Source organism: Taudactylus pleione, unplaced genomic scaffold (genome assembly GCF_031769625.1).
Source record: "Taudactylus pleione unplaced genomic scaffold, aTauple2 ptg000085l, whole genome shotgun sequence".
NCBI lineage: Eukaryota > Metazoa > Chordata > Amphibia > Anura > Myobatrachidae > Taudactylus > Taudactylus pleione.
This window is the reverse complement of record NW_028284487.1, coordinates 5,119,851-5,147,654: the sequence shown is the minus strand read 5'-3', so window position 1 is coordinate 5,147,654 and position 27,804 is coordinate 5,119,851. Positions and strand designations below refer to the sequence as shown.

The 27,804-nt window shown below is 33.8% G+C and overlaps 37 non-coding genes across 37 annotated transcripts; all 37 read right to left on the bottom strand.

Annotated features, from left to right (window-relative positions):
* Positions 1–721: 721 nt before the first annotated feature.
* On the bottom strand, positions 722–803 carry TRNAS-UGA (transfer RNA serine (anticodon UGA)). Its single transcript has one exon. It is a non-coding gene; the product is annotated as a tRNA-Ser (tRNA).
* Positions 804–1,010: 207 nt separating this feature from the next.
* TRNAA-UGC (transfer RNA alanine (anticodon UGC)) lies at positions 1,011–1,092 on the bottom strand. Its single transcript has one exon. It is a non-coding gene; the product is annotated as a tRNA-Ala (tRNA).
* Positions 1,093–2,035: 943 nt separating this feature from the next.
* Positions 2,036–2,117, bottom strand: TRNAS-CGA (transfer RNA serine (anticodon CGA)). Its single transcript has one exon. It is a non-coding gene; the product is annotated as a tRNA-Ser (tRNA).
* Positions 2,118–2,324: 207 nt separating this feature from the next.
* Positions 2,325–2,406, bottom strand: TRNAS-UGA (transfer RNA serine (anticodon UGA)). The gene has a single exon. It is a non-coding gene; the product is annotated as a tRNA-Ser (tRNA).
* Positions 2,407–3,352: 946 nt separating this feature from the next.
* Positions 3,353–3,434, bottom strand: TRNAS-CGA (transfer RNA serine (anticodon CGA)). Its single transcript has one exon. It is a non-coding gene; the product is annotated as a tRNA-Ser (tRNA).
* Positions 3,435–3,641: 207 nt separating this feature from the next.
* TRNAS-UGA (transfer RNA serine (anticodon UGA)) lies at positions 3,642–3,723 on the bottom strand. The gene has a single exon. It is a non-coding gene; the product is annotated as a tRNA-Ser (tRNA).
* Positions 3,724–4,671: 948 nt separating this feature from the next.
* On the bottom strand, positions 4,672–4,753 carry TRNAS-UGA (transfer RNA serine (anticodon UGA)). Its single transcript has one exon. It is a non-coding gene; the product is annotated as a tRNA-Ser (tRNA).
* A 207-nt stretch (positions 4,754–4,960) lies between these two features.
* Positions 4,961–5,042, bottom strand: TRNAA-UGC (transfer RNA alanine (anticodon UGC)). The gene has a single exon. It is a non-coding gene; the product is annotated as a tRNA-Ala (tRNA).
* Positions 5,043–5,989: 947 nt separating this feature from the next.
* On the bottom strand, positions 5,990–6,071 carry TRNAS-CGA (transfer RNA serine (anticodon CGA)). Its single transcript has one exon. It is a non-coding gene; the product is annotated as a tRNA-Ser (tRNA).
* Positions 6,072–6,278: 207 nt separating this feature from the next.
* On the bottom strand, positions 6,279–6,360 carry TRNAS-UGA (transfer RNA serine (anticodon UGA)). The gene has a single exon. It is a non-coding gene; the product is annotated as a tRNA-Ser (tRNA).
* Positions 6,361–7,308: 948 nt separating this feature from the next.
* Positions 7,309–7,390, bottom strand: TRNAS-UGA (transfer RNA serine (anticodon UGA)). Its single transcript has one exon. It is a non-coding gene; the product is annotated as a tRNA-Ser (tRNA).
* A 207-nt stretch (positions 7,391–7,597) lies between these two features.
* On the bottom strand, positions 7,598–7,679 carry TRNAA-UGC (transfer RNA alanine (anticodon UGC)). Its single transcript has one exon. It is a non-coding gene; the product is annotated as a tRNA-Ala (tRNA).
* Positions 7,680–8,621: 942 nt separating this feature from the next.
* Positions 8,622–8,703, bottom strand: TRNAS-CGA (transfer RNA serine (anticodon CGA)). The gene has a single exon. It is a non-coding gene; the product is annotated as a tRNA-Ser (tRNA).
* A 207-nt stretch (positions 8,704–8,910) lies between these two features.
* TRNAS-UGA (transfer RNA serine (anticodon UGA)) lies at positions 8,911–8,992 on the bottom strand. Its single transcript has one exon. It is a non-coding gene; the product is annotated as a tRNA-Ser (tRNA).
* A 942-nt stretch (positions 8,993–9,934) lies between these two features.
* On the bottom strand, positions 9,935–10,016 carry TRNAS-CGA (transfer RNA serine (anticodon CGA)). The gene has a single exon. It is a non-coding gene; the product is annotated as a tRNA-Ser (tRNA).
* A 207-nt stretch (positions 10,017–10,223) lies between these two features.
* Positions 10,224–10,305, bottom strand: TRNAS-UGA (transfer RNA serine (anticodon UGA)). The gene has a single exon. It is a non-coding gene; the product is annotated as a tRNA-Ser (tRNA).
* A 942-nt stretch (positions 10,306–11,247) lies between these two features.
* On the bottom strand, positions 11,248–11,329 carry TRNAS-CGA (transfer RNA serine (anticodon CGA)). Its single transcript has one exon. It is a non-coding gene; the product is annotated as a tRNA-Ser (tRNA).
* Positions 11,330–11,536: 207 nt separating this feature from the next.
* On the bottom strand, positions 11,537–11,618 carry TRNAS-UGA (transfer RNA serine (anticodon UGA)). Its single transcript has one exon. It is a non-coding gene; the product is annotated as a tRNA-Ser (tRNA).
* A 941-nt stretch (positions 11,619–12,559) lies between these two features.
* TRNAS-CGA (transfer RNA serine (anticodon CGA)) lies at positions 12,560–12,641 on the bottom strand. Its single transcript has one exon. It is a non-coding gene; the product is annotated as a tRNA-Ser (tRNA).
* Positions 12,642–12,848: 207 nt separating this feature from the next.
* On the bottom strand, positions 12,849–12,930 carry TRNAS-UGA (transfer RNA serine (anticodon UGA)). Its single transcript has one exon. It is a non-coding gene; the product is annotated as a tRNA-Ser (tRNA).
* Positions 12,931–13,872: 942 nt separating this feature from the next.
* TRNAS-CGA (transfer RNA serine (anticodon CGA)) lies at positions 13,873–13,954 on the bottom strand. Its single transcript has one exon. It is a non-coding gene; the product is annotated as a tRNA-Ser (tRNA).
* A 207-nt stretch (positions 13,955–14,161) lies between these two features.
* Positions 14,162–14,243, bottom strand: TRNAS-UGA (transfer RNA serine (anticodon UGA)). The gene has a single exon. It is a non-coding gene; the product is annotated as a tRNA-Ser (tRNA).
* Positions 14,244–15,191: 948 nt separating this feature from the next.
* Positions 15,192–15,273, bottom strand: TRNAS-UGA (transfer RNA serine (anticodon UGA)). Its single transcript has one exon. It is a non-coding gene; the product is annotated as a tRNA-Ser (tRNA).
* A 1,127-nt stretch (positions 15,274–16,400) lies between these two features.
* TRNAS-CGA (transfer RNA serine (anticodon CGA)) lies at positions 16,401–16,482 on the bottom strand. Its single transcript has one exon. It is a non-coding gene; the product is annotated as a tRNA-Ser (tRNA).
* Positions 16,483–16,689: 207 nt separating this feature from the next.
* TRNAS-UGA (transfer RNA serine (anticodon UGA)) lies at positions 16,690–16,771 on the bottom strand. Its single transcript has one exon. It is a non-coding gene; the product is annotated as a tRNA-Ser (tRNA).
* A 948-nt stretch (positions 16,772–17,719) lies between these two features.
* Positions 17,720–17,801, bottom strand: TRNAS-CGA (transfer RNA serine (anticodon CGA)). The gene has a single exon. It is a non-coding gene; the product is annotated as a tRNA-Ser (tRNA).
* A 1,233-nt stretch (positions 17,802–19,034) lies between these two features.
* Positions 19,035–19,116, bottom strand: TRNAS-CGA (transfer RNA serine (anticodon CGA)). The gene has a single exon. It is a non-coding gene; the product is annotated as a tRNA-Ser (tRNA).
* Positions 19,117–19,323: 207 nt separating this feature from the next.
* On the bottom strand, positions 19,324–19,405 carry TRNAS-UGA (transfer RNA serine (anticodon UGA)). Its single transcript has one exon. It is a non-coding gene; the product is annotated as a tRNA-Ser (tRNA).
* Positions 19,406–20,347: 942 nt separating this feature from the next.
* On the bottom strand, positions 20,348–20,429 carry TRNAS-CGA (transfer RNA serine (anticodon CGA)). Its single transcript has one exon. It is a non-coding gene; the product is annotated as a tRNA-Ser (tRNA).
* A 207-nt stretch (positions 20,430–20,636) lies between these two features.
* Positions 20,637–20,718, bottom strand: TRNAS-UGA (transfer RNA serine (anticodon UGA)). Its single transcript has one exon. It is a non-coding gene; the product is annotated as a tRNA-Ser (tRNA).
* A 948-nt stretch (positions 20,719–21,666) lies between these two features.
* On the bottom strand, positions 21,667–21,748 carry TRNAS-CGA (transfer RNA serine (anticodon CGA)). The gene has a single exon. It is a non-coding gene; the product is annotated as a tRNA-Ser (tRNA).
* Positions 21,749–22,981: 1,233 nt separating this feature from the next.
* On the bottom strand, positions 22,982–23,063 carry TRNAS-CGA (transfer RNA serine (anticodon CGA)). Its single transcript has one exon. It is a non-coding gene; the product is annotated as a tRNA-Ser (tRNA).
* A 189-nt stretch (positions 23,064–23,252) lies between these two features.
* On the bottom strand, positions 23,253–23,335 carry TRNAS-UGA (transfer RNA serine (anticodon UGA)). The gene has a single exon. It is a non-coding gene; the product is annotated as a tRNA-Ser (tRNA).
* A 948-nt stretch (positions 23,336–24,283) lies between these two features.
* TRNAS-CGA (transfer RNA serine (anticodon CGA)) lies at positions 24,284–24,365 on the bottom strand. Its single transcript has one exon. It is a non-coding gene; the product is annotated as a tRNA-Ser (tRNA).
* A 1,233-nt stretch (positions 24,366–25,598) lies between these two features.
* TRNAS-CGA (transfer RNA serine (anticodon CGA)) lies at positions 25,599–25,680 on the bottom strand. The gene has a single exon. It is a non-coding gene; the product is annotated as a tRNA-Ser (tRNA).
* A 207-nt stretch (positions 25,681–25,887) lies between these two features.
* On the bottom strand, positions 25,888–25,969 carry TRNAS-UGA (transfer RNA serine (anticodon UGA)). The gene has a single exon. It is a non-coding gene; the product is annotated as a tRNA-Ser (tRNA).
* Positions 25,970–26,916: 947 nt separating this feature from the next.
* On the bottom strand, positions 26,917–26,998 carry TRNAS-CGA (transfer RNA serine (anticodon CGA)). Its single transcript has one exon. It is a non-coding gene; the product is annotated as a tRNA-Ser (tRNA).
* Between the last annotated feature and the right edge of the window lie 806 nt (positions 26,999–27,804).

Sequence of the window (27,804 nt, the reverse complement as noted above, 5' to 3'; positions counted from 1 at the left end):
CATCATAGGATTCTGCAAATGTATATGTGAAATAATTAGTTCATAACATCAAGGCTGCAAACTAGGATTAAATCAGGATTAGGATACAATGGTGAGTATGATGGTTTCCAAAAAATATTGATTTACATTTTTCAATTACTGTTTATGTTTTAAAAAGAAACAGCTCATGTCAGTGTTATAGAGATATATTTAAGATTAACTTTAAGATGGGAAAGATTTCCTGAGCTTGGTGGCAATTGTTGATTATGATGAAGATGATAATATGTTCTGGAATGAACAAATAAACTTTGTTATGTATCTTAAAAAGTGGCCGATGGAAATAATTGCAATACATTCACTGTAATTCCACAGATAGCACTACAGTTTTGTGATATTTGAAAGTATCTGATATGCACATTTCTTCCTAGTGCTGCTGATTTGTTAATTAAAAGTTTAGTTTTTATTAACAAAACTAATTTTAACTCAGATCTACACATAAATAACCATTACATCATGAAACAGTAAAAAAAAATTGGAGATGGTTTAATGACATGTTCCTAAAATGCAGGAAGAGCCGCACTGTCTGAGATCACGTGCTTCAAAAAGCAGTCCATTGTGAAAGAGGATGCAGGTGAAGGTGATTTAGGATGAGACAGTTACATTGTTCAACATAACATATTTTGCTTTTCTACATCTTAAATGCATATTGTGTTTTTAAATAAGTTTGAAAAGCAAAACGTAATGTAGCTAGCAGGATTTGAACCTGCGCAGGGAAACCCCAATTGATTTCAAGTCCATCACCTTAACCACTCGGCCACAACTACCTGCACGTTGATTTTGTGATGAGCTTCTGTGGAAAAATAATTGCTTTCCATTTCATGATTGTCATTTAAAACCTGTTGCAATTTCTATTTGGTAGCTGCTATATTAATAGACAAACTATGGGAAATATAATAGCTAGTATAGTTTCCTAGAAAATAAAGGAGTCAAGGAAGTATAATCTCTGTTTTTGACATGCTCGAAAAGCAAGACTTAGCTGGCAGGATTTGAACCTGCGCGTGGAAACCCCAATGGATTGCAAGTCCATCGCCTTAACCACTCGGCCACAACTACTTCTATACCACTACCAGACAGTACCTGGAGTACAAAATAATTTATTATCGTTCTGTTTATTTCATTGGTCCCATGCTTATTTAATGTAGAATTAGCACACCTGCCACTGCACAATCATAAATTTGTTTATTAACATGCATTTTCTCTCATCATTCATTTCATCTCTGCAGATCTCTCAAGATCAAATTTTGCATTCTTTAGTGGCAGTATGGATATTGTGAAAGGCACATCATAGGATTCTGCAAATGTATATGTGAAATAATTAGTTCATAACATCAAGGCTGCAAACTAGGATTAAATCAGGATTAGGATACAATGGTGAGAATGATGGTTTCCAAAAAATATTGATTTAAATTTTTCAATTGCTGTTTATGTTTTAAAAAGAAACAGCTCATGTCAGTGTTATAGAGATATATTTAAGATTAACTTTAAGATGGGAAAGATTTCCTGAGCTTGGTGGCAATTGTTGATTATGATGAAGATGATAATATGTTCTGGAATGAACAAATAAACTTTGTTATGTATCTTAAAAAGTGGCCGATGGAAATAATTGCAATACATTCACTGTAATTCCACAGATAGCACTACAGTTTTGTGATATTTGAAAGTATCTGATATGCACATTTCTTCCTAGTGCTGCTGATTTGTTAATTAAAAGTTTAGTTTTTATTAACAAAACTAATTTTAACTCAGATCTACACATAAATAACCATTACATCATGAAACAGTAAAAAAAAATTGGAGATGGTTTAATGACATGTTCCTAAAATGCCGGAAGAGCCTCACTGTCAGAGATCACGTGCTTCAAAAAGCAGTCCATTGTGAAATAGGATGCAGGTGAAGGTGATTTAGGATGAGACAGTTACATTGTTCAACATAACATATTTTGCTTTTCTACATCTTAAATGCATATTGTGTTTTTAAATAAGTTTGAAAAGCAAAATGTAGCTGACAGGATTTGAACAAGTGCGGGGAAACCCCAATGGATTTCGAATCCATCGCCTTAACCACTCGGCCACAACTACCTGCACGTTGATTTTGTGATGAGCTTCTGTGGAAAAATAATTGCTTTCCATTTCATGATTGTCATTTAAAACCTGTTGCAATTTCTATTTGGTAGCTGCTATATTAATAGACAAACTATGGGAAATATAATAGCTAGTATAGTTTCCTAGAAAATAAAGGAGTCAAGGAAGTATAATCTCTGTTTTTGACACGCTTGAAAAGCAAGACTTAGCTGGCAGGATTTGAACCTTCGCGTTGAAACCCCAATGGATTTCAAGTCCATCGCCTTAACCACTCGGCCACAACTACTTCTATACCACTACCAGACAGTACCTGGAGTACAAAATAATTTATTATCATTCTGTTTATTTCATTGGTCCCATGCTTATTTAATGTAGAATTAGCACACCTGCCACTGCACAATCATAAATTTGTTTATTAACATGCATTTTCTCTCATCATTCATTTCATCTCTGCAGATCTCTCAAGATCAAATTTTGCATTCTTTAGTGGCAGTATGGATATTGTGAAAGGCACATCATAGGATTCTGCAAATGTATATGTGAAATAATTAGTTCATAACATCAAGGCTGCAAACTAGGATTAAATCAGGATTAGATAAAATGGTGAGAATGAAGGTTTCCAAAAAATATTGATTTTAATTTTTCAATTACTGTTTATGTTTTAAAAAGAAACAGCTCATGTCAGTGTTATAGAGATATATTTAAGATTAACTTTAAGATGGGAAAGATTTCCTGAGCTTGGTGGCAATTGTTGATTATGATGAAGATGATAATATGTTCTGGAATGAACAAATAAACTTTGTTATGTATCTTACAAAGTGGCTGATGGAAATAATTGCAATACATTCACTGTAATTCCACAGATAGCACTACAGTTTTGTGATATTTTAAAGTATCTGATATGCACATTTCTACCTAGTGCTGCTGATTTGGTAATTAAAAGTTTAGTTGTTATTAGCAAAACTAATTTTAACTCAGATCTACACATAAATAACCATTACATCATGAAACAGTAAAAAAAAAATGGAGATGGTTTAATGACATGTTCCTAAAATGCAGGAAGAGCCTCACTGTCAGAGATCACGTGCTTCAAAAGCAGTCCATTGTGAAATAGGATGCAGGTGAAGGTGATTTAGGATGAGACAGTTACATTGTTCAACATAACATATTTTGCTTTTCTACATCTTAAATGCATATTGTGTTTTTAAATAAGTTTGAAAAGCAAAGCGTAATGTAGCTGGCAGGATTTGAACCTGCGCAGGGAAACCCCAATTGATTTCGAGTCCATCGCCTTAACCACTCGGCCACAACTACCTGCACGTTGATTTTGTGATGAGCTTCTGTGGAAAAATAATTGCTTTCCATTTCATGATTGTCATTTAAAACCTGTTGCAATTTCTATTTGGTAGCTGCTATATTAATAGACAAACTATGGGAAATATAATAGCTAGTATAGTTTCCTAGAAAATAAAGGAGTCAAGGAAGTATGATCTCTGTTTTTGTCATGCTCGAAAAGCAAGACGTAGCTGGCAGGATTTGAACCTGCGCGGGGAAACACCAAAAGATTTCAAGTCCATCGCCTTAACCACTCGGCCACAACTACTTCCATACCACTACCCGACATTACCTGGAGTCCAAAATATTTTATTATTGTTCTGTTTATTTCATTGGTCCCATGCTTATTTAATGTAGAATTAGCACACCTGCCACTGCACAATCATAAATTTGTTTATTAACATGCATTTTCTCTCATCATTCATTTCATCTCTGCAGATCTCTCAAGATCAAGTTTTGAATTCTTTAGTGGCAGTATGGATATTGTGAAAGGCACATCATAGGATTCTGCAAATGTATATGTGAAATAATTAGTTCATAACATCAAGGCTGCAAACTAGGATTAAATCAGGATTAGGATACAATGGTGAGTATGATGGTTTCCAAAAAATATTGATTTAAATTTTTCAATTACTGTTTATGTTTTAAAAAGAAACAGCTCATGTCAGTGTTATAGAGATATATTTAAGATTAACTTTAAGATGGGAAAGATTTCCTGAGCTTGGTGGCAATTGTTGATTATGATGAAGATGATAATATGTTCTGGAATGAACAAATAAACTTTGTTATGTATCTTAAAAAGTGTCCGATGGAAATAATTGCAATACATTCACTGTAATTCCACAGATAGCACTACAGTTTTGTGATATTTGAAAGTATCTGATATGCACATTTCTTCCTAGTGCTGCTGATTTGTTAATTAAAAGTTTAGTTTTTATTAACAAAACTAATTTTAACTCAGATCTACACATAAATAACCATTACATCATGAAACAGTAAAAAAAAATTGGAGATGGTTTAATGACATGTTCCTAAAATGCAGGAAGAGCCGCACTGTCTGAGATCACGTGCTTCAAAAAGCAGTCCATTGTGAAAGAGGATGCAGGTGAAGGTGATTTAGGATGAGACAGTTACATTGTTCAACATAACATATTTTGCTTTTCTACATCTTAAATGCATATTGTGTTTTTAAATAAGTTTGAAAAGCAAAACGTAATGTAGCTGGCAGGATTTGAACCTGCGCAGGGAAACCCCAATTGATTTCAAGTCCATCACCTTAACCACTCGGCCACAACTACCTGCACGTTGATTTTGTGATGAGCTTCTGTGGAAAAATAATTGCTTTCCATTTCATGATTGTCATTTAAAACCTGTTGCAATTTCTATTTGGTAGCTGCTATATTAATAGACAAACTATGGGAAATATAATAGCTAGTATAGTTTCCTAGAAAATAAAGGAGTCAAGGAAGTATAATCTCTGTTTTTGACATGCTCGAAAAGCAAGATTTAGCTGGCAGGATTTGAACCTGCGCGTGGAAACCCCAATGGATTGCAAGTCCATCGCCTTAACCACTCGGCCACAACTACTTCTATACCACTACCAGACAGTACCAGGAGTACAAAATAATTTATTATCGTTCTGTTTATTTCATTGGTCCCATGCTTATTTAATGTAGAATTAGCACACCTGCCACTGCACAATCATAAATTTGTTTATTAACATGCATTTTCTCTCATCATTCATTTCATCTCTGCAGATCTCTCAAGATCAAATTTTGCATTCTTTAGTGGCAGTATGGATATTGTGAAAGGCACATCATAGGATTCTGCAAATGTATATGTGAAATAATTAGTTCATAACATCAAGGCTGCAAACTAGGATTAAATCAGGATTAGGATACAATGGTGAGAATGATGGTTTCCAAAAAATATTGATTTAAATTTTTCAATTGCTGTTTATGTTTTAAAAAGAAACAGCTCATGTCAGTGTTATAGAGATATATTTAAGATTAACTTTAAGATGGGAAAGATTTCCTGAGCTTGGTGGCAATTGTTGATTATGATGAAGATGATAATATGTTCTGGAATGAACAAATAAACTTTGTTATGTATCTTACAAAGTGGCTGATGGAAATAATTGCAATACATTCACTGTAATTCCACAGATAGCACTACAGTTTTGTGATATTTTAAAGTATCTGATATGCACATTTCTACCTAGTGCTGCTGATTTGGTAATTAAAAGTTTAGTTGTTATTAACAAAACTAATTTTAACTCAGATCTACACATAAATAACCATTACATCATGAAACAGTAAAAAAAAAATGGAGATGGTTTAATGACATGTTCCTAAAATGCAGGAAGAGCCTCACTGTCAGAGATCACGTGCTTCAAAAGCAGTCCATTGTGAAATAGGATGCAGGTGAAGGTGATTTAGGATGAGACAGTTACATTGTTCAACATAACATATTTTGCTTTTCTACATCTTAAATGCATATTGTGTTTTTAAATAAGTTTGAAAAGCAAAGCGTAATGTAGCTGGCAGGATTTGAACCTGCGCAGGGAAACCCCAATTGATTTCGAGTCCATCGCCTTAACCACTCGGCCACAACTACCTGCACGTTGATTTTGTGATGAGCTTCTGTGGAAAAATAATTGCTTTCCATTTCATGATTGTCATTTAAAACCTGTTGCAATTTCTATTTGGTAGCTGCTATATTAATAGACAAACTATGGGAAATATAATAGCTAGTATAGTTTCCTAGAAAATAAAGGAGTCAAGGAAGTATGATCTCTGTTTTTGACATGCTCGAAAAGCAAGACGTAGCTGGCAGGATTTGAACCTGCGCGGGGAAACACCAAAAGATTTCAAGTCCATCGCCTTAACCACTCGGCCACAACTACTTCCATACCACTACCCGACATTACCTGGAGTCCAAAATATTTTATTATTGTTCTGTTTATTTCATTGGTCCCATGCTTATTTAATGTAGAATTAGCACACCTGCCACTGCACAATCATAAATTTGTTTATTAACATGCATTTTCTCTCATCATTCATTTCATCTCTGCAGATCTCTCAAGATCAAGTTTTGAATTCTTTAGTGGCAGTATGGATATTGTGAAAGGCACATCATAGGATTCTGCAAATGTATATGTGAAATAATTAGTTCATAACATCAAGGCTGCAAACTAGGATTAAATCAGGATTAGGATACAATGGTGAGTATGATGGTTTCCAAAAAATATTGATTTAAATTTTTCAATTACTGTTTATGTTTTAAAAAGAAACAGCTCATGTCAGTGTTATAGAGATATATTTAAGATTAACTTTAAGATGGGAAAGATTTCCTGAGCTTGGTGGCAATTGTTGATTATGATGAAGATGATAATATGTTCTGGAATGAACAAATAAACTTTGTTATGTATCTTAAAAAGTGGCCGATGGAAATAATTGCAATACATTCACTGTAATTCCACAGATAGCACTACAGTTTTGTGATATTTGAAAGTATCTGATATGCACATTTCTTCCTAGTGCTGCTGATTTGTTAATTAAAAGTTTAGTTTTTATTAACAAAACTAATTTTAACTCAGATCTAAACATAAATAACCATTACATCATGAAACAGTAAAAAAAAATTGGAGATGGTTTAATGACATGTTCCTAAAATGCAGGAAGAGCCGCACTGTCTGAGATCACGTGCTTCAAAAAGCAGTCCATTGTGAAAGAGGATGCAGGTGAAGGTGATTTAGGATGAGACAGTTACATTGTTCAACATAACATATTTTGCTTTTCTACATCTTAAATGCATATTGTGTTTTTAAATAAGTTTGAAAAGCAAAACGTAATGTAGCTGGCAGGATTTGAACCTGCGCGGGGAAACCCCAATTGATTTCAAGTCCATCACCTTAACCACTCGGCCACAACTACCTGCACGTTGATTTTGTGATGAGCTTCTGTGGAAAAATAATTGCTTTCCATTTCATGATTGTCATTTAAAACCTGTTGCAATTTCTATTTGGTAGCTGCTATATTAATAGAGAAACTATGGGAAATATAATAGCTAGTATAGTTTCCTAGAAAATAAAGGAGTCAAGGAAGTATAATCTCTGTTTTTGACATGCTCGAAAAGCAAGACTTAGCTGGCAGGATTTGAACCTGCGCGTGGAAACCCCAATGGATTGCAAGTCCATCGCCTTAACCACTCGGCCACAACTACTTCTATACCACTACCAGACAGTACCTGGAGTACAAAATAATTTATTATCGTTCTGTTTATTTCATTGGTCCCATGCTTATTTAATGTAGAATTAGCACACCTGCCACTGCACAATCATAAATTTGTTTATTAACATGCATTTTCTCTCATCATTCATTTCATCTCTGCAGATCTCTCAAGATCAAATTTTGCATTCTTTAGTGGCAGTATGGATATTGTGAAAGGCACATCATAGGATTCTGCAAATGTATATGTGAAAGAATTAGTTCATAACATCAAGGCTGCAAACTAGGATTAAATCAGGATTAGGATACAATGGTGAGAATGATGGTTTCCAAAAAATATTGATTTAAATTTTTCAATTGCTGTTTATGTTTTAAAAAGAAACAGCTCATGTCAGTGTTATAGAGATATATTTAAGATTAACTTTAAGATGGGAAAGATTTCCTGAGCTTGGTGGCAATTGTTGATTATGATGAAGATGATAATATGTTCTGGAATGAACAAATAAACTTTGTTATGTATCTTAAAAAGTGGCCGATGGAAATAATTGCAATACATTCACTGTAATTCCACAGATAGCACTACAGTTTTGTGATATTTGAAAGTATCTGATATGCACATTTCTTCCTAGTGCTGCTGATTTGTTAATTAAAAGTTTAGTTTTTATTAACAAAACTAATTTTAACTCAGATCTACACATAAATAACCATTACATCATGAAACAGTAAAAAAAAATGGAGATGGTTTAATGACATGTTCCTAAAATGCAGGAAGAGCCTCACTGTCTGAGATCACGTGCTTCAAAAAGCAGTCCATTGTGAAATAGGATGCAGGTGAAGGTGATTTAGGATGAGACAGTTACATTGTTCAACATAACATATTTTGCTTTTCTACATTTTAAATGCATATTGTGTTTTTAAATAAGTTTGAAAAGCAAAATGTAGCTGACAGGATTTGAACATGCGCGGGGAAACCCCAACGGATTTCGAATCCATCGCCTTAACCACTCGGCCACAACTACCTGCACGTTGATTTTGTGATGAGCTTCTGTGGAAAAATAATTGCTTTCCATTTCATGATTGTCATTTAAAACCTGTTGCAATTTCTATTTGGTAGCTGCTATATTAATAGACAAACTATGGGAAATATAATAGCTAGTATAGTTTCCTAGAAAATAAAGGAGTCAAGGAAGTATAATCTCTGTTTTTGACACGCTCGAAAAGCAAGACTTAGCTGGCAGGATTTGAACCTTCGCGTTGAAACCCCAATGGATTTCAAGTCCATCGCCTTAACCACTCGGCCACAACTACTTCTATACCACTACCAGACAGTACCTGGAGTACAAAATAATTTATTATCGTTCTGTTTATTTCATTGGTCCCATGCTTATTTAATGTAGAATTAGCACACCTGCCACTGCACGATCATAAATTTGTTTATTAACATGCATTTTCTCTCATCATTCATTTCATCTCTGCAGATCTCTCAAGATCAAATTTTGCATTCTTTAGTGTCAGTATGGATATTGTGAAAGGCACATCATAGGATTCTGCAAATGTATATGTGAAATAATTAGTTCATAACATCAAGGCTGCAAACTAGGATTAAATCAGGATTAGATAAAATGGTGAGAATGAAGGTTTCCAAAAAATATTGATTTTAATTTTTCAATTACTGTTTATGTTTTAAAAAGAAACAGCTCATGTCAGTGTTATAGAGATATATTTAAGATTAACTTTAAGATGGGAAAGATTTCCTGAGCTTGGTGGCAATTGTTGATTATGATGAAGATGATAATATGTTCTGGAATGAACAAATAAACTTTGTTATGTATCTTACAAAGTGGCTGATGGAAATAATTGCAATACATTCACTGTAATTCCACAGATAGCACTACAGTTTTGTGATATTTTAAAGTATCTGATATGCACATTTCTACCTAGTGCTGCTGATTTGGTAATTAAAAGTTTAGTTGTTATTAACAAAACTAATTTTAACTCAGATCTACACATAAATAACCATTACATCATGAAACAGTAAAAAAAAATTGGAGATGGTTTAATGACATGTTCCTAAAATGCAGGAAGAGCCTCACTGTCAGAGATCACGTGCTTCAAAAAGCAGTCCATTGTGAAATAGGATGCAGGTGAAGGTGATTTAGGATGAGACAGTTACATTGTTCAACATAACATATTTTGCTTTTCTACATCTTAAATGCATATTGTGTTTTTAAATAAGTTTGAAAAGCAAAATGTAGCTGACAGGATTTGAACATGCGCGGGGAAACCCCAATGGATTTCGAATCCATCGCCTTAACCACTCGGCCACAACTACCTGCACGTTGATTTTGTGATGAGCTTCTGTGGAAAAATAATTGCTTTCCATTTCATGATTGTCATTTAAAACCTGTTGCAATTTCTAATTGGTAGCTGCTATATTAATAGACAAACTATGGGAAATATAATAGCTAGTATAGTTTCCTAGAAAATAAAGGAGTCAAGGAAGTATAATCTCTGTTTTTGACACGCTCGAAAAGCAAGACTTAGCTGACAGGATTTGAACCTTCGCGTTGAAACCCCAATGGATTTCAAGTCCATCGCCTTAACCACTCGGCCACAACTACTTCTTTACCACTACCAGACAGTACCTGGAGTACAAAATAATTTATTATCATTCTGTTTATTTCATTGGTCCCATGCTTATTTAATGTAGAATTAGCACACCTGCCACTGCACAATCATAAATTTGTTTATTAACATGCATTTTCTCTCATCATTCATTTCATCTCTGCAGATCTCTCAAGATCAAATTTTGCATTCTTTAGTGGCAGTATGGATATTGTGAAAGGCACATCATAGGATTCTGCAAATGTATATGTGAAATAATTAGTTCATAACATCAAGGCTGCAAACTAGGATTAAATCAGGATTAGATAAAATGGTGAGAATGAAGGTTTCCAAAAAATATTGATTTTAATTTTTCAATTACTGTTTATGTTTTAAAAAGAAACAGCTCATGTCAGTGTTATAGAGATATATTTAAGATTAACTTTAAGATGGGAAAGATTTCCTGAGCTTGGTGGCAATTGTTGATTATGATGAAGATGATAATATGTTCTGGAATGAACAAATAAACTTTGTTATGTATCTTACAAAGTGGCTGATGGAAATAATTGCAATACATTCACTGTAATTCCACAGATAGCACTACAGTTTTGTGATATTTTAAAGTATCTGATATGCACATTTCTACCTAGTGCTGCTGATTTGGTAATTAAAAGTTTAGTTGTTATTAACAAAACTAATTTTAACTCAGATCTACACATAAATAACCATTACATCATGAAACAGTAAAAAAAAATTGGAGATGGATTAATGACATGTTCCTAAAATGCAGGAAGAGCCTCACTGTCAGAGATCACGTGCTTCAAAAAGCAGTCCATTGTGAAATAGGATGCAGGTGAAGGTGATTTAGGATGAGACAGTTACATTGTTCAACATAACATATTTTGCTTTTCTACATCTTAAATGCATATTGTGTTTTTAAATAAGTTTGAAAAGCAAAATGTAGCTGACAGGATTTGAACATGCGCGGGGAAACCCCAATGGATTTCGAATCCATCGCCTTAACCACTCGGCCACAACTACCTGCACGTTGATTTTGTGATGAGCTTCTGTGGAAAAATAATTGCTTTCCATTTCATGATTGTCATTTAAAACCTGTTGCAATTTCTATTTGGTAGCTGCTATATTAATAGACAAACTATGGGAAATATAATAGCTAGTATAGTTTCCTAGAAAATAAAGGAGTCAAGGAAGTATAATCTCTGTTTTTGACACGCTCGAAAAGCAAGACTTAGCTGGCAGGATTTGAACCTTCGCGTTGAAACCCCAATGGATTTCAAGTCCATCGCCTTAACCACTCGGCCACAACTACTTCTATACCACTACCAGACAGTACCTTGAGTACAAAATAATTTATTATCATTCTGTTTATTTCATTGGTCCCATGCTTATTTAATGTAGAATTAGCACACCTGCCACTGCACAATCATAAATTTGTTTATTAACATGCATTTTCTCTCATCATTCATTTCATCTCTGCAGATCTCTCAAGATCAAATTTTGCATTCTTTAGTGGCAGTATGGATATTGTGAAAGGCACATCATAGGATTCTGCAAATGTATATGTGAAATAATTAGTTCATAACATCAAGGCTGCAAACTAGGATTAAATCAGGATTAGATAAAATGGTGAGAATGAAGGTTTCCAAAAAATATTGATTTTAATTTTTCAATTACTGTTTATGTTTTAAAAAGAAACAGCTCATGTCAGTGTTATAGAGATATATTTAAGATTAACTTTAAGATGGGAAAGATTTCCTGAGCTTGGTGGCAATTGTTGATTATGATGAAGATGATAATATGTTCTGGAATGAACAAATAAACTTTGTTATGTATCTTACAAAGTGGCTGATGGAAATAATTGCAATACATTCACTGTAATTCCACAGATAGCACTACAGTTTTGTGATATTTTAAAGTATCTGATATGCACATTTCTACCTAGTGCTGCTGATTTGGTAATTAAAAGTTTAGTTGTTATTAACAAAACTAATTTTAACTCAGATCTACACATAAATAACCATTACATCATGAAACAGTAAAAAAAATTGGAGATGGTTTAATGACATGTTCCTAAAATGCAGGAAGAGCCTCACTGTCAGAGATCACGTGCTTCAAAAAGCAGTCCATTGTGAAATAGGATGCAGGTGAAGGTGATTTAGGATGAGACAGTTACATTGTTCAACATAACATATTTTGCTTTTCTACATCTTAAATGCATATTGTGTTTTTAAATAAGTTTGAAAAGCAAAATGTAGCTGACAGGATTTGAACATGCGCGGGGAAACCCCAATGGATTTCGAATCCATCGCCTTAACCACTCGGCCACAACTACCTGCACGTTGATTTTGTGATGAGCTTCTGTGGAAAAATAATTGCTTTCCATTTCATGATTGTCATTTAAAACCTGTTGCAATTTCTATTTGGTAGCTGCTATATTAATAGACAAACTATGGGAAATATAATAGCTAGTATAGTTTCCTAGAAAATAAAGGAGTCAAGGAAGTATAATCTCTGTTTTTGACACGCTCGAAAAGCAAGACTTAGCTGGCAGGATTTGAACCTTCACGTTGAAACCCCAATGGATTTCAAGTCCATCGCCTTAACCACTCGGCCACAACTACTTCTATACCACTACCAGACAGTACCTGGAGTACAAAATAATTTATTATCATTCTGTTTATTTCATTGGTCCCATGCTTATTTAATGTAGAATTAGCACACCTGCCACTGCACAATCATAAATTTGTTTATTAACATGCATTTTCTCTCATCATTCATTTCATCTCTGCAGATCTCTCAAGATCAAATTTTGCATTCTTTAGTGGCAGTATGGATATTGTGAAAGGCACATCATAGGATTCTGCAAATGTATATGTGAAATAATTAGTTCATAACATCAAGGCTGCAAACTAGGATTAAATCAGGATTAGATAAAATGGTGAGAATGAAGGTTTCCAAAAAATATTGATTTAAATTTTTCAATTACTGTTTATGTTTTAAAAAGAAACAGCTCATGTCAGTGTTATAGAGATATATTTAAGATTAACTTTAAGATGGGAAAGATTTCCTGAGCTTGGTGGCAATTGTTGATTATGATGAAGATGATAATATGTTCTGGAATGAACAAATAAACTTTGTTATGTATCTTACAAAGTGGCTGATGGAAATAATTGCAATACATTCACTGTAATTCCACAGATAGCACTACAGTTTTGTGATATTTTAAAGTATCTGATATGCACATTTCTACCTAGTGCTGCTGATTTGGTAATTAAAAGTTTAGTTGTTATTAACAAAACTAATTTTAACTCAGATCTACACATAAATAACCATTACATCATGAAACAGTAAAAAAAAATTGGAGATGGATTAATGACATGTTCCTAAAATGCAGGAAGAGCCTCACTGTCAGAGATCACGTGCTTCAAAAAGCAGTCCATTGTGAAATAGGATGCAGGTGAAGGTGATTTAGGATGAGACAGTTACATTGTTCAACATAACATATTTTGCTTTTCTACATCTTAAATGCATATTGTGTTTTTAAATAAGTTTGAAAAGCAAAATGTAGCTGACAGGATTTGAACATGCGCGGGGAAACCCCAATGGATTTCGAATCCATCGCCTTAACCACTCGGCCACAACTACCTGCACGTTGATTTTGTGATGAGCTTCTGTGGAAAAATAATTGCTTTCCATTTCATGATTGTCATTTAAAACCTGTTGCAATTTCTATTTGGTAGCTGCTATATTAATAGACAAACTATGGGAAATATAATAGCTAGTATAGTTTCCTAGAAAATAAAGGAGTCAAGGAAGTATGATCTCTGTTTTTGACACGCTCGAAAAGCAAGACGTAGCTGGCAGGATTTGAACCTGCGCGGGGAAACACCAAAAGATTTCAAGTCCATCGCCTTAACCACTCGGCCACAACTACTTCTATACCACTACCAGACATTACCTGGAGTCCAAAATATTTTATTATTGTTCTGTTTATTTCATTGGTCCCATGCTTATTTAATGTAGAATTAGCACACCTGCCACTGCACAATCATAAATTTGTTTATTAACATGCATTTTCTCTCATCATTCATTTCATCTCTGCAGATCTCTCAAGATCAAGTTTTGAATTCTTTAGTGGCAGTATGGATATTGTGAAAGGCACATCATAGGATTCTGCAAATGTATATGTGAAATAATTAGTTCATAACATCAAGGCTGCAAACTAGGATTAAATCAGGATTAGGATACAATGGTGAGTATGATGGTTTCCAAAAAATATTGATTTTAATTTTTCAATTACTGTTTATGTTTTAAAAAGAAACAACTCATGTCAGTGTTATAGAGATATAATTAAGATTAACTTTAAGATGGGAAAGATTTCCTGAGCTTGGTGGCAATTGTTGATTATGATGAAGATGATAATATGTTCTGGAATGAACAAATAAACTTTGTTATGTATCTTACAATGTGGCTGATGGAAATAATTGCAATACATTCACTGTAATTCCACAGATAGCACTACAGTTTTGTGATATTTGAAAGTATCTGATATGCACATTTCTACCTAGTGCTGCTGATTTGTTAATTAAAAGTTTAGTTGTTATTAACAAAACTAATTTTAACTCAGATCTACACATAAATAACCATTACATCATGAAACAGTAAAAAAAAATTGGAGATGGTTTAATGACATGTTCCTAAAATGCAGGTAGAGCCTCACTGTCTGAGATCACGTGCTTCAAAAAGCAGTCCATTGTGAAATAGGATGCAGGTGAAGGTGATTTAGGATGAGACAGTTACATTGTTCAACATAACATATTTTGCTTTTCTACATCTCAAATGCATATTGTGTTTTTAAATAAGTTTGAAAAGCATAACGTAACGTAGCTGGCAGGATTTGAACCTGCGCAGGGAAACCCCAATGGATTTCAACTCCATCACCTTAACCACTCGGCCACAACTACCTGCACGTTGATTTCGTGATGAGCTTCTGTGGAAAAATAATTGCTTTCCATTTCATGATTGTCATTTAAAACCTCTTGCAATTTCTATTTGGTAGCTGCTATATTAATAGACAAACTATGGGAAATATAATAGCTAGTATAGTTTCCTAGAAAATAAAGGAGTCAAGGAAGTATGATCTCTGTTTTTGACAGACATTACCCGACATTACCTAGAGTACAAAATAATTTATTATCGTTCTGTTTATTTCATTGGTCCCATGCTTATTTAATGTAGAATTAGCACACCTGTCACTGCACAATCATAAATTTGTTTATTAACATGCATTTTCTCTCATCATTCATTTCATCTCTGCAGATCTCTCAAGATCAAATTTTGCATTCTTTAGTGGCAGTATGGATATTGTGAAAGGCACATCATAGGATTCTGCAAATGTATATGTGAAATAATTAGTTCATAACATCAAGGCTGCAAACTAGGATTAAATCAGGATTAGATAAAATGGTGAGAATGAAGGTTTCCAAAAAATATTGATTTAAATTTTTCAATTACTGTATATGTTTTAAAAAGAAACAGCTCATGTCAGTGTTATAGAGATATATTTAAGATTAACTTTAAGATGGGAAAGATTTCCTGAGCTTGGTGGCAATTGTTGATTATGATGAAGATGATAATATGTTCTGGAATGAACAAATAAACTTTGTTATGTATCTTAAAAAGTGGCCGATGGAAATAATTGCAATACATTCACTGTAATTCCACAGATAGCACTACAGTTTTGTGATATTTGAAAGTATCTGATATGCACATTTCTTCCTAGTGCTGCTGATTTGTTAATTAAAAGTTTAGTTTTTATTAACAAAACTAATTTTAACTCAGATCTACACATAAATAACCATTACATCATGAAACAGTAAAAAAAAAATGGAGATGGTTTAATGACATGTTCCTAAAATGCAGGAAGAGCCTCACTGTCTGAGATCACGTGCTTCAAAAAGCAGTCCATTGTGAAATAGGATGCAGGTGAAGGTGATTTAGGATGAGACAGTTACATTGTTCAACATAACATGTTTTACTTTTCTACATCTTAAATGCATATTGTGTTTTTAAATAAGTTTGAAAAGCAAAATGTAGCTGTCAGGATTTGAACATGCGCGGGGAAACCCCAATGGATTTCGAGTCCATCGCCTTAACCACTCGGCCACAACTACCTGCACGTTGATTTTGTGATGAGCTTCTGTGGAAAAATAATTGCTTTCCATTTCATGATTGTCATTTAAAACCTGTTGCAATTTCTATTTGGTAGCTGCTATATTAATAGACAAACTATGGGAAATATAATAGCTAGTATAGTTTCCTAGAAAATAAATGAGTCAAGGAAGTATGATCTCTGTTTTTGACATGCTCGAAAAGCAAGATGTAGCTGGCAAGATTTGAACCTGCGCGTGGAAACCCCAATGGATTTCAAGTCCATCGCCTTAACCACTCGGCCACAACTACTTCTATACCACTACCTGACATTACCTGGAGTACAAAATAATTTATTATCATTCTGTTTATTTCATTGGTCCCATGCTTATTTAATGTAGAATTAGCACACCTGCCACTGCACAATCATAAATTTGTTTATGAACATGCATTTTCTCTCATCATTCATTTCATCTCTGCAGATCTCTCAAGATCAAATTTTGCATTCTTTAGTGGCAGTATGGATATTGTGAAAGGCACATCATAGGATTCTGCAAATGTATATGTGAAATAATTAGTTCATAACATCAAGGCTGCAAACTAGGATTAAATCAGGATTAGGATACAATGGTGAGTATGATGGTTTCCAAAAAATATTGATTTTAATTTTTCAATTACTGTTTATGTTTTAAAAAGAAACAGCTCATGTCAGTGTTATAGAGATATATTTAAGATTAACTTTAAGATGGGAAAGATTTCCTGAGCTTGGTGGCAATTGTTGATTATGATGAAGATGATAATATGTTCTGGAATGAACAAATAAACTTTGTTATGTATCTTACAATGTGGCTGATGGAAATAATTGCAATACATTCACTGTAATTCCACAGATAGCACTACAGTTTTGTGATATTTGAAAGTATCTGATATGCACATTTCTACCTAGTGCTGCTGATTTGTTAATTAAAAGTTTAGTTGTTATTAACAAAACTAATTTTAACTCAGATCTACACATAAATAACCATTACATCATGAAACAGTAAAAAAAAATTGGAGATGGTTTAATGACATGTTCCTAAAATGCAGGAAGAGCCTCACTGTCTGAGATCACGTGCTTCAAAAAGAAGTCCATTGTGAAATAGGACGCAGGTGAAGGTGATTTAGGATGAGACAGTTACATTGTTCAACATAACATATTTTGCTTTTCTACATCTTAAATGCATATTGTGTTTTTAAATAAGTTTGAAAAGCAAAACATAACGTAGCTGGCAGGATTTGAACCTGCGCAGGGAAACCCCAATGGATTTCGAGTCAATCGCCTTAACCACTCGGCCACAACTACCTGCACGTTGATTTTGTGATGAGCTTCTGTGGAAAAATAATTGCTTTCCATTTCATGATTGTCATTTAAAACCTGTTGCAATTTCTATTTGGTAGCTGCTATATTAATAGTCAAACTATGGGAAATATAATAGCTAGTATAGTTTCCTAGAAAATAAATGAGTCAAGGAAGTATGATCTCTGTTTTTGACATGCTCGAAAAGCAAGACGTAGCTGGATTTGAACCTGCACGGGGAAACCCCAATGGATTTCAAGTCCATCGCCTTAACCACTCGGCCACAACTACTTCTATACCACTACCTGACATTACCTGGAGTACAAAATAATTTATTATCGTTCTGTTTATTTCATTGGTCCCATGCTTATTTAATGTAGAATTAGCACACCTGCCACTGCACAATCATAAATTTGTTTATTAACATGCATTTTCTCTCATCATTCATTTCATCTCTGCAGATCTCTCAAGATCAAATTTTGCATTCTTTAGTGGCAGTATGGATATTGTGAAAGGCACATCATAGGATTCTGCAAATGTATATGTGAAATAATTAGTTCATAACATCAAGGCTGCAAACTAGGATTAAATCAGGATTAGGATACAATGGTGAGTATGATGGTTTCCAAAAAATATTGATTTTAATTTTTCAATTACTGTTTATGTTTTAAAAAGAAACAGCTCATGTCAGTGTTATAGAGATATATTTAAGATTAACTTTAAGATGGGAAAGATTTCCTGAGCTTGGTGGCAATTGTTGATTATGATGAAGATGATAATATGTTCTGGAATGAACAAATAAACTTTGTTATGTATCTTACAATGTGGCTGATGGAAATAATTGCAATACATTCACTGTAATTCCACAGATAGCACTACAGTTTTGTGATATTTGAAAGTATCTGATATGCACATTTCTACCTAGTGCTGCTGATTTGTTAATTAAAAGTTTAGTTGTTATTAACAAAACTAATTTTAACTCAGATCTACACATAAATAACCATTACATCATGAAACAGTAAAAAAACATTGGAGATGGTTTAATGACATGTTCCTAAAATGTAGGAAGAGCCGCACTGTCTGAGATCACGTGCTTCAAAAAGCAGTCCATTGTGAAAGAGGATGCAGGTGAAGGTGATTTAGGATGAGACAGTTACATTGTTCAACATAACATATTTTGCTTTTCTACATCTTAAATGCATATTGTGTTTTTAAATAAGTTTGAAAAGCAAAACGTAACGTAGCTGGCAGGATTTGAACCTGCGCAGGGAAACCCCAATTGATTTCGAGTCCATCGCCTTAACCACTCGGCCACAACTACCTGCACGTTGATTTTGTGATGAGCTTCTGTGGAAAAATAATTGCTTTCCATTTCATGATTGTCATTTAAAATCTGTTGCAATTTCTATTTGGTAGCTGCTATATTAATAGACAAACTATGGGAAATATAATAGCTAGTATAGTTTCCTAGAAAATAAAGGAGTCAAGGAAGTATAATCTCTGTTTTTGACACGCTCGAAAAGCAAGATTTAGCTGGCAGGATTTTAACCTGCGCGTGGAAACCCCAATGGATTTCAAGTCCATCGCCTTAACCACTCGGCCACAACTACTTCTATACCACTACCAGACAGTACCTGGAGTACAAAATAATTTATTATCGTTCTGTTTATTTCATTGGTCCCATGCTTATTTAATGTAGAATTAGCACACCTGTCACTGCACAATCATAAATTTGTTTATTAACATGCATTTTCTCTCATCATTCATTTCATCTCTGCAGATCTCTCAAGATCAAATTTTGCATTCTTTAGTGGCAGTATGGATATTGTGAAAGGCACATCATAGGATTCTGCAAATGTATATGTGAAATAATTAGTTCATAACATCAAGGCTGCAAACTAGGATTAAATCAGGATTAGATAAAATGGTGAGAATGAAGGTTTCCAAAAAATATTGATTTAAATTTTTCAATTACTGTATATGTTTTAAAAAGAAACAGCTCATGTCAGTGTTATAGAGATATATTTAAGATTAACTTTAAGATGGGAAAGATTTCCTGAGCTTGGTGGCAATTGTTGATTATGATGAAGATGATAATATGTTCTGGAATGAACAAATAAACTTTGTTATGTATCTTAAAAAGTGGCCGATGGAAATAATTGCAATACATTCACTGTAATTCCACAGATAGCACTACAGTTTTGTGATATTTGAAAGTATCTGATATGCACATTTCTTCCTAGTGCTGCTGATTTGTTAATTAAAAGTTTAGTTTTTATTAACAAAACTAATTTTAACTCAGATCTACACATAAATAACCATTACATCATGAAACAGTAAAAAAAAAATGGAGATGGTTTAATGACATGTTCCTAAAATGCAGGAAGAGCCTCACTGTCTGAGATCACGTGCTTCAAAAAGCAGTCCATTGTGAAATAGGATGCAGGTGAAGGTGATTTAGGATGAGACAGTTACATTGTTCAACATAACATGTTTTACTTTTCTACATCTTAAATGCATATTGTGTTTTTAAATAAGTTTGAAAAGCAAAATGTAGCTGACAGGATTTGAACATGCGCGGGGAAACCCCAATGGATTTCGAGTCCATCGCCTTAACCACTCGGCCACAACTACCTGCACGTTGATTTTGTGATGAGCTTCTGTGGAAAAATAATTGCTTTCCATTTCATGATTGTCATTTAAAACCTGTTGCAATTTCTATTTGGTAGCTGCTATATTAATAGACAAACTATGGGAAATATAATAGCTAGTATAGTTTCCTAGAAAATAAATGAGTCAAGGAAGTATGATCTCTGTTTTTGACATGCTCGAAAAGCAAGATGTAGCTGGCAAGATTTGAACCTGCGCGTGGAAACCCCAATGGATTTCAAGTCCATCGCCTTAACCACTCGGCCACAACTACTTCTATACCACTACCTGACATTACCTGGAGTACAAAATAATTTATTATCATTCTGTTTATTTCATTGGTCCCATGCTTATTTAATGTAGAATTAGCACACCTGCCACTGCACAATCATAAATTTGTTTATGAACATGCATTTTCTCTCATCATTCATTTCATCTCTGCAGATCTCTCAAGATCAAATTTTGCATTCTTTAGTGGCAGTATGGATATTGTGAAAGGCACATCATAGGATTCTGCAAATGTATATGTGAAATAATTAGTTCATAACATCAAGGCTGCAAACTAGGATTAAATCAGGATTAGGATACAATGGTGAGTATGATGGTTTCCAAAAAATATTGATTTTAATTTTTCAATTACTGTTTATGTTTTAAAAAGAAACAGCTCATGTCAGTGTTATAGAGATATATTTAAGATTAACTTTAAGATGGGAAAGATTTCCTGAGCTTGGTGGCAATTGTTGATTATGATGAAGATGATAATATGTTCTGGAATGAACAAATAAACTTTGTTATGTATCTTACAATGTGGCTGATGGAAATAATTGCAATACATTCACTGTAATTCCACAGATAGCACTACAGTTTTGTGATATTTGAAAGTATCTGATATGCACATTTCTACCTAGTGCTGCTGATTTGTTAATTAAAAGTTTAGTTGTTATTAACAAAACTAATTTTAACTCAGATCTACACATAAATAACCATTACATCATGAAACAGTAAAAAAAAATTGGAGATGGTTTAATGACATGTTCCTAAAATGCAGGAAGAGCCTCACTGTCTGAGATCACGTGCTTCAAAAAGAAGTCCATTGTGAAATAGGATGCAGGTGAAGGTGATTTAGGATGAGACAGTTACATTGTTCAACATAACATATTTTGCTTTTCTACATCTTAAATGCATATTGTGTTTTTAAATAAGTTTGAAAAGCAAAACATAACGTAGCTGGCAGGATTTGAACCTGCGCAGGGAAACCCCAATGGATTTCGAGTCAATCACCTTAACCACTCGGCCACAACTACCTGCACGTTGATTTTGTGATGAGCTTCTGTGGAAAAATAATTGCTTTCCATTTCATGATTGTCATTTAAAACCTGTTGCAATTTCTATTTGGTAGCTGCTATATTAATAGTCAAACTATGGGAAATATAATAGCTAGTATAGTTTCCTAGAAAATAAATGAGTCAAGGAAGTATGATCTCTGTTTTTGACATGCTCGAAAAGCAAGACGTAGCTGGATTTGAACCTGCACGGGGAAACCCCAATGGATTTCAAGTCCATCGCCTTAACCACTCGGCCACAACTACTTCTATACCACTACCTGACATTACCTGGAGTACAAAATAATTTATTATCGTTCTGTTTATTTCATTGGTCCCATGCTTATTTAATGTAGAATTAGCACACCTGCCACTGCACAATCATAAATTTGTTTATTAACATGCATTTTCTCTCATCATTCATTTCATCTCTGCAGATCTCTCAAGATCAAATTTTGCATTCTTTAGTGGCAGTATGGATATTGTGAAAGGCACATCATAGGATTCTGCAAATGTATATGTGAAATAATTAGTTCATAACATCAAGGCTGCAAACTAGGATTAAATCAGGATTAGGATACAATGGTGAGTATGATGGTTTCCAAAAAATATTGATTTTAATTTTTCAATTACTGTTTATGTTTTAAAAAGAAACAGCTCATGTCAGTGTTATAGAGATATATTTAAGATTAACTTTAAGATGGGAAAGATTTCCTGAGCTTGGTGGCAATTGTTGATTATGATGAAGATGATAATATGTTCTGGAATGAACAAATAAACTTTGTTATGTATCTTACAAAGTGGCTGATGGAAATAATTGCAATATATTCACTGTAATTCCACAGATAGCACTACAGTTTTGGGATATTTGAAAGTATCTGATATGCACATTTCTTCCTAGTGCTGCTGATTTGGTAATTAAAAGTTTAGTTGTTATTAACAAAACTAATTTTAACTCAGATCTACACATAAATAACCATTACATCATGAAACAGTAAAAAAAAATTGGAGATGGTTTAATGACATGTTCCTAAAATGCAGGAAGAGCCTCACTGTCTGAGATCACGTGCTTCAAAAAGCAGTCCATTGTGAAATAGGATGCAGGTGAAGGTGATTTAGGATGAGACAGTTACATTGTTCAACATAACATATTTTGCTTTTCTACATCTCAAATGCATATTGTGTTTTTAAATAAGTTTGAAAAGCAAAATGTAACGTAGCTGGCAGGATTTGAACCTGCGCAGGGAAACCCCAATGGATTTCGAGTCAATCTCCTTAACCACTCGGCCACAACTACCTGCACGTTGATTTTGTGATGAGCTTCTGTAGAAAAATAATTGCTTTCCATTTCATGATTGTCATTTAAAACCTGTTGCAATTTCTATTTGGTAGCTGCTATATTAATAGACAAACTATGGGAAATATAATAGAAAATAAAGGAGTCAAGGAAGTATGATCTCTGTTTTTGACATGCTCGAAAAGCAAGAGCTAGCTGGCAGGATTTGAACCTGCGCGGGGAAACACCAATGGATTTCAAGTCAATCACCTTAACCACTCGGCCACAACTACTTCTATACAACTACAAGACATTACCTGGAGTACAAAATAATTTATTATCGTTCTGTTTATTTCATTGGTCCCATGCTTATTTAATGTAGAATTAGCACACCTGCCACTGCACAATCATAAATTTGTTTATTAACATGCATTTTCTCTCATCATTCATTTCATCTCTGCAGATCTCTCAAGATCAAATTTTGCATTCTTTAGTGGCAGTATGGATATTGTGAAAGGCACATCATAGGATTCTGCAAATGTATATGTGAAATGATTAGTTAAAAACATCAAGGCTGCAAACTAGGATTAAATCAGGATTAAGATACAATGGTGAGTATGATGGTTTCCAAAAAATATTGATTTAAATTTTTCAATTACTGTTTATGTTTTAAAAAGAAACAGCTCATGTCAGTGTTATAGAGATATATTTAAGATTAACTTTAAGATGGGAAAGATTTCCTGAGCTTGGTGGCAATTGTTGATTATGATGAAGATGATAATATGTTCTGGAATGAACAAATAAACTTTGTTATGTATCTTACAATGTGGCTGATGGAAATAATTGCAATACATTCACTGTAATTCCACAGATAGCACTACAGTTTTGTGATATTTGAAAGTATCTGATATGCACATTTCTACCTAGTGCTGCTGATTTGTTAATTAAAAGTTTAGTTGTTATTAACAAAACTAATTTTAACTCAGATCTACACATAAATAACCATTACATCATGAAACAGTAAAAAAAAATTGGAGATGGTTTAATGACATGTTCCTAAAATGCAGGAAGAGCCTAACTGTCTGAGATCACGTGCTTCAAAAAGAAGTCCATTGTGAAATAGGACGCAGGTGAAGGTGATTTAGGATGAGACAGTTACATTGTTCAACATAACATATTTTGCTTTTCTACATCTTAAATGCATATTGTGTTTTTAAATAAGTTTGAAAAGCAAAACATAACGTAGCTGGCAGGATTTGAACCTGCGCAGGGAAACCCCAATGGATTTCGAGTCAATCGCCTTAACCACTCGGCCACAACTACCTGCACGTTGATTTTGTGATGAGCTTCTGTGGAAAAATAATTGCTTTCCATTTCATGATTGTCATTTAAAACCTGTTGCAATTTCTATTTGGTAGCTGCTATATTAATAGTCAAACTATGGGAAATATAATAGCTAGTATAGTTTCCTAGAAAATAAATGAGTCAAGGAAGTATGATCTCTGTTTTTGACATGCTCGAAAAGCAAGACGTAGCTGGATTTGAACCTGCACGGGGAAACCCCAATGGATTTCAAGTCCATCGCCTTAACCACTCGGCCACAACTACTTCTATACCACTACCTGACATTACCTGGAGTACAAAATAATTTATTATCGTTCTGTTTATTTCATTGGTCCCATGCTTATTTAATGTAGAATTAGCACACCTGCCACTGCACAATCATAAATTTGTTTATTAACATGCATTTTCTCTCATCATTCATTTCATCTCTGCAGATCTCTCAAGATCAAATTTTGCATTCTTTAGTGGCAGTATGGATATTGTGAAAGGCACATCATAGGATTCTGCAAATGTATATGTGAAATAATTAGTTCATAACATCAAGGCTGCAAACTAGGATTAAATCAGGATTAGGATACAATGGTGAGTATGATGGTTTCCAAAAAATATTGATTTTAATTTTTCAATTACTGTTTATGTTTTAAAAAGAAACAGCTCATGTCAGTGTTATAGAGATATATTTAAGATTAACTTTAAGATGGGAAAGATTTCCTGAGCTTGGTGGCAATTGTTGATTATGATGAAGATGATAATATGTTCTGGAATGAACAAATAAACTTTGTTATGTATCTTACAATGTGGCTGATGGAAATAATTGCAATACATTCACTGTAATTCCACAGATAGCACTACAGTTTTGTGATATTTGAAAGTATCTGATATGCACATTTCTACCTAGTGCTGCTGATTTGTTAATTAAAAGTTTAGTTGTTATTAACAAAACTAATTTTAACTCAGATCTACACATAAATAACCATTACATCATGAAACAGTAAAAAAACATTGGAGATGGTTTAATGACATGTTCCTAAAATTTAGGAAGAGCCGCACTGTCTGAGATCACGTGCTTCAAAAAGCAGTCCATTGTGAAAGAGGATGCAGGTGAAGGTGATTTAGGATGAGACAGTTACATTGTTCAACATAACATATTTTGCTTTTCTACATCTTAAATGCATATTGTGTTTTTAAATAAGTTTGAAAAGCAAAACGTAACGTAGCTGGCAGGATTTGAACCTGCGCAGGGAAACCCCAATTGATTTCGAGTCCATCGCCTTAACCACTCGGCCACAACTACCTGCACGTTGATTTTGTGATGAGCTTCTGTGGAAAAATAATTGCTTTCCATTTCATGATTGTCATTTAAAATCTGTTGCAATTTCTATTTGGTAGCTGCTATATTAATAGACAAACTATGGGAAATATAATAGCTAGTATAGTTTCCTAGAAAATAAAGGAGTCAAGGAAGTATAATCTCTGTTTTTGACACGCTCGAAAAGCAAGATTTAGCTGGCAAGATTTTAACCTGCGCGTGGAAACCCCAATGGATTTCAAGTCCATCGCCTTAACCACTCGGCCACAACTACTTCTATACCACTACCAGACAGTACCTGGAGTACAAAATAATTTATTATCGTTCTGTTTATTTCATTGGTCCCATGCTTATTTAATGTAGAATTAGCACACCTGTCACTGCACAATCATAAATTTGTTTATTAACATGCATTTTCTCTCATCATTCATTTCATCTCTGCAGATCTCTCAAGATCAAATTTTGCATTCTTTAGTGGCAGTATGGATATTGTGAAAGGCACATCATAGGATTCTGCAAATGTATATGTGAAATAATTAGTTCATAACATCAAGGCTGCAAACTAGGATTAAATCAGGATTAGATAAAATGGTGAGAATGAAGGTTTCCAAAAAATATTGATTTAAATTTTTCAATTACTGTATATGTTTTAAAAAGAAACAGCTCATGTCAGTGTTATAGAGATATATTTAAGATTAACTTTAAGATGGGAAAGATTTCCTGAGCTTGGTGGCAATTGTTGATTATGATGAAGATGATAATATGTTCTGGAATGAACAAATAAACTTTGTTATGTATCTTAAAAAGTGGCCGATGGAAATAATTGCAATACATTCACTGTAATTCCACAGATAGCACTACAGTTTTGTGATATTTGAAAGTATCTGATATGCACATTTCTTCCTAGTGCTGCTGATTTGTTAATTAAAAGTTTAGTTTTTATTAACAAAACTAATTTTAACTCAGATCTACACATAAATAACCATTACATCATGAAACAGTAAAAAAAAAATGGAGATGGTTTAATGACATGTTCCTAAAATGTAGGAAGAGCCGCACTGTCTGAGATCACGTGCTTCAAAAAGCAGTCCATTGTGAAAGAGGATGCAGGTGAAGGTGATTTAGGATGAGACAGTTACATTGTTCAACATAACATATTTTGCTTTTCTACATCTTAAATGCATATTGTGTTTTTAAATAAGTTTGAAAAGCAAAACATAACGTAGCTGGCAGGATTTGAACCTGCGCAGGGAAACCCCAATGGATTTCGAGTCAATCGCCTTAACCACTCGGCCACAACTACCTGCACGTTGATTTTGTGATGAGCTTCTGTGGAAAAATAATTGCTTTCCATTTCATGATTGTCATTTAAAACCTGTTGCAATTTCTATTTGGTAGCTGCTATATTAATAGTCAAACTATGGGAAATATAATAGCTAGTATAGTTTCCTAGAAAATAAATGAGTCAAGGAAGTATGATCTCTGTTTTTGACATGCTCGAAAAGCAAGACGTAGCTGGATTTGAACCTGCACGGGGAAACCCCAATGGATTTCAAGTCCATCGCCTTAACCACTCGGCCACAACTACTTCTATACCACTACCTGACATTACCTGGAGTACAAAATAATTTATTATCGTTCTGTTTATTTCATTGGTCCCATGCTTATTTAATGTAGAATTAGCACACCTGCCACTGCACAATCATAAATTTGTTTATTAACATGCATTTTCTCTCATCATTCATTTCATCTCTGCAGATCTCTCAAGATCAAATTTTGCATTCTTTAGTGGCAGTATGGATATTGTGAAAGGCACATCATAGGATTCTGCAAATGTATATGTGAAATAATTAGTTCATAACATCAAGGCTGCAAACTAGGATTAAATCAGGATTAGGATACAATGGTGAGTATGATGGTTTCCAAAAAATATTGATTTTAATTTTTCAATTACTGTTTATGTTTTAAAAAGAAACAGCTCATGTCAGTGTTATAGAGATATATTTAAGATTAACTTTAAGATGGGAAAGATTTCCTGAGCTTGGTGGCAATTGTTGATTATGATGAAGATGATAATATGTTCTGGAATGAACAAATAAACTTTGTTAT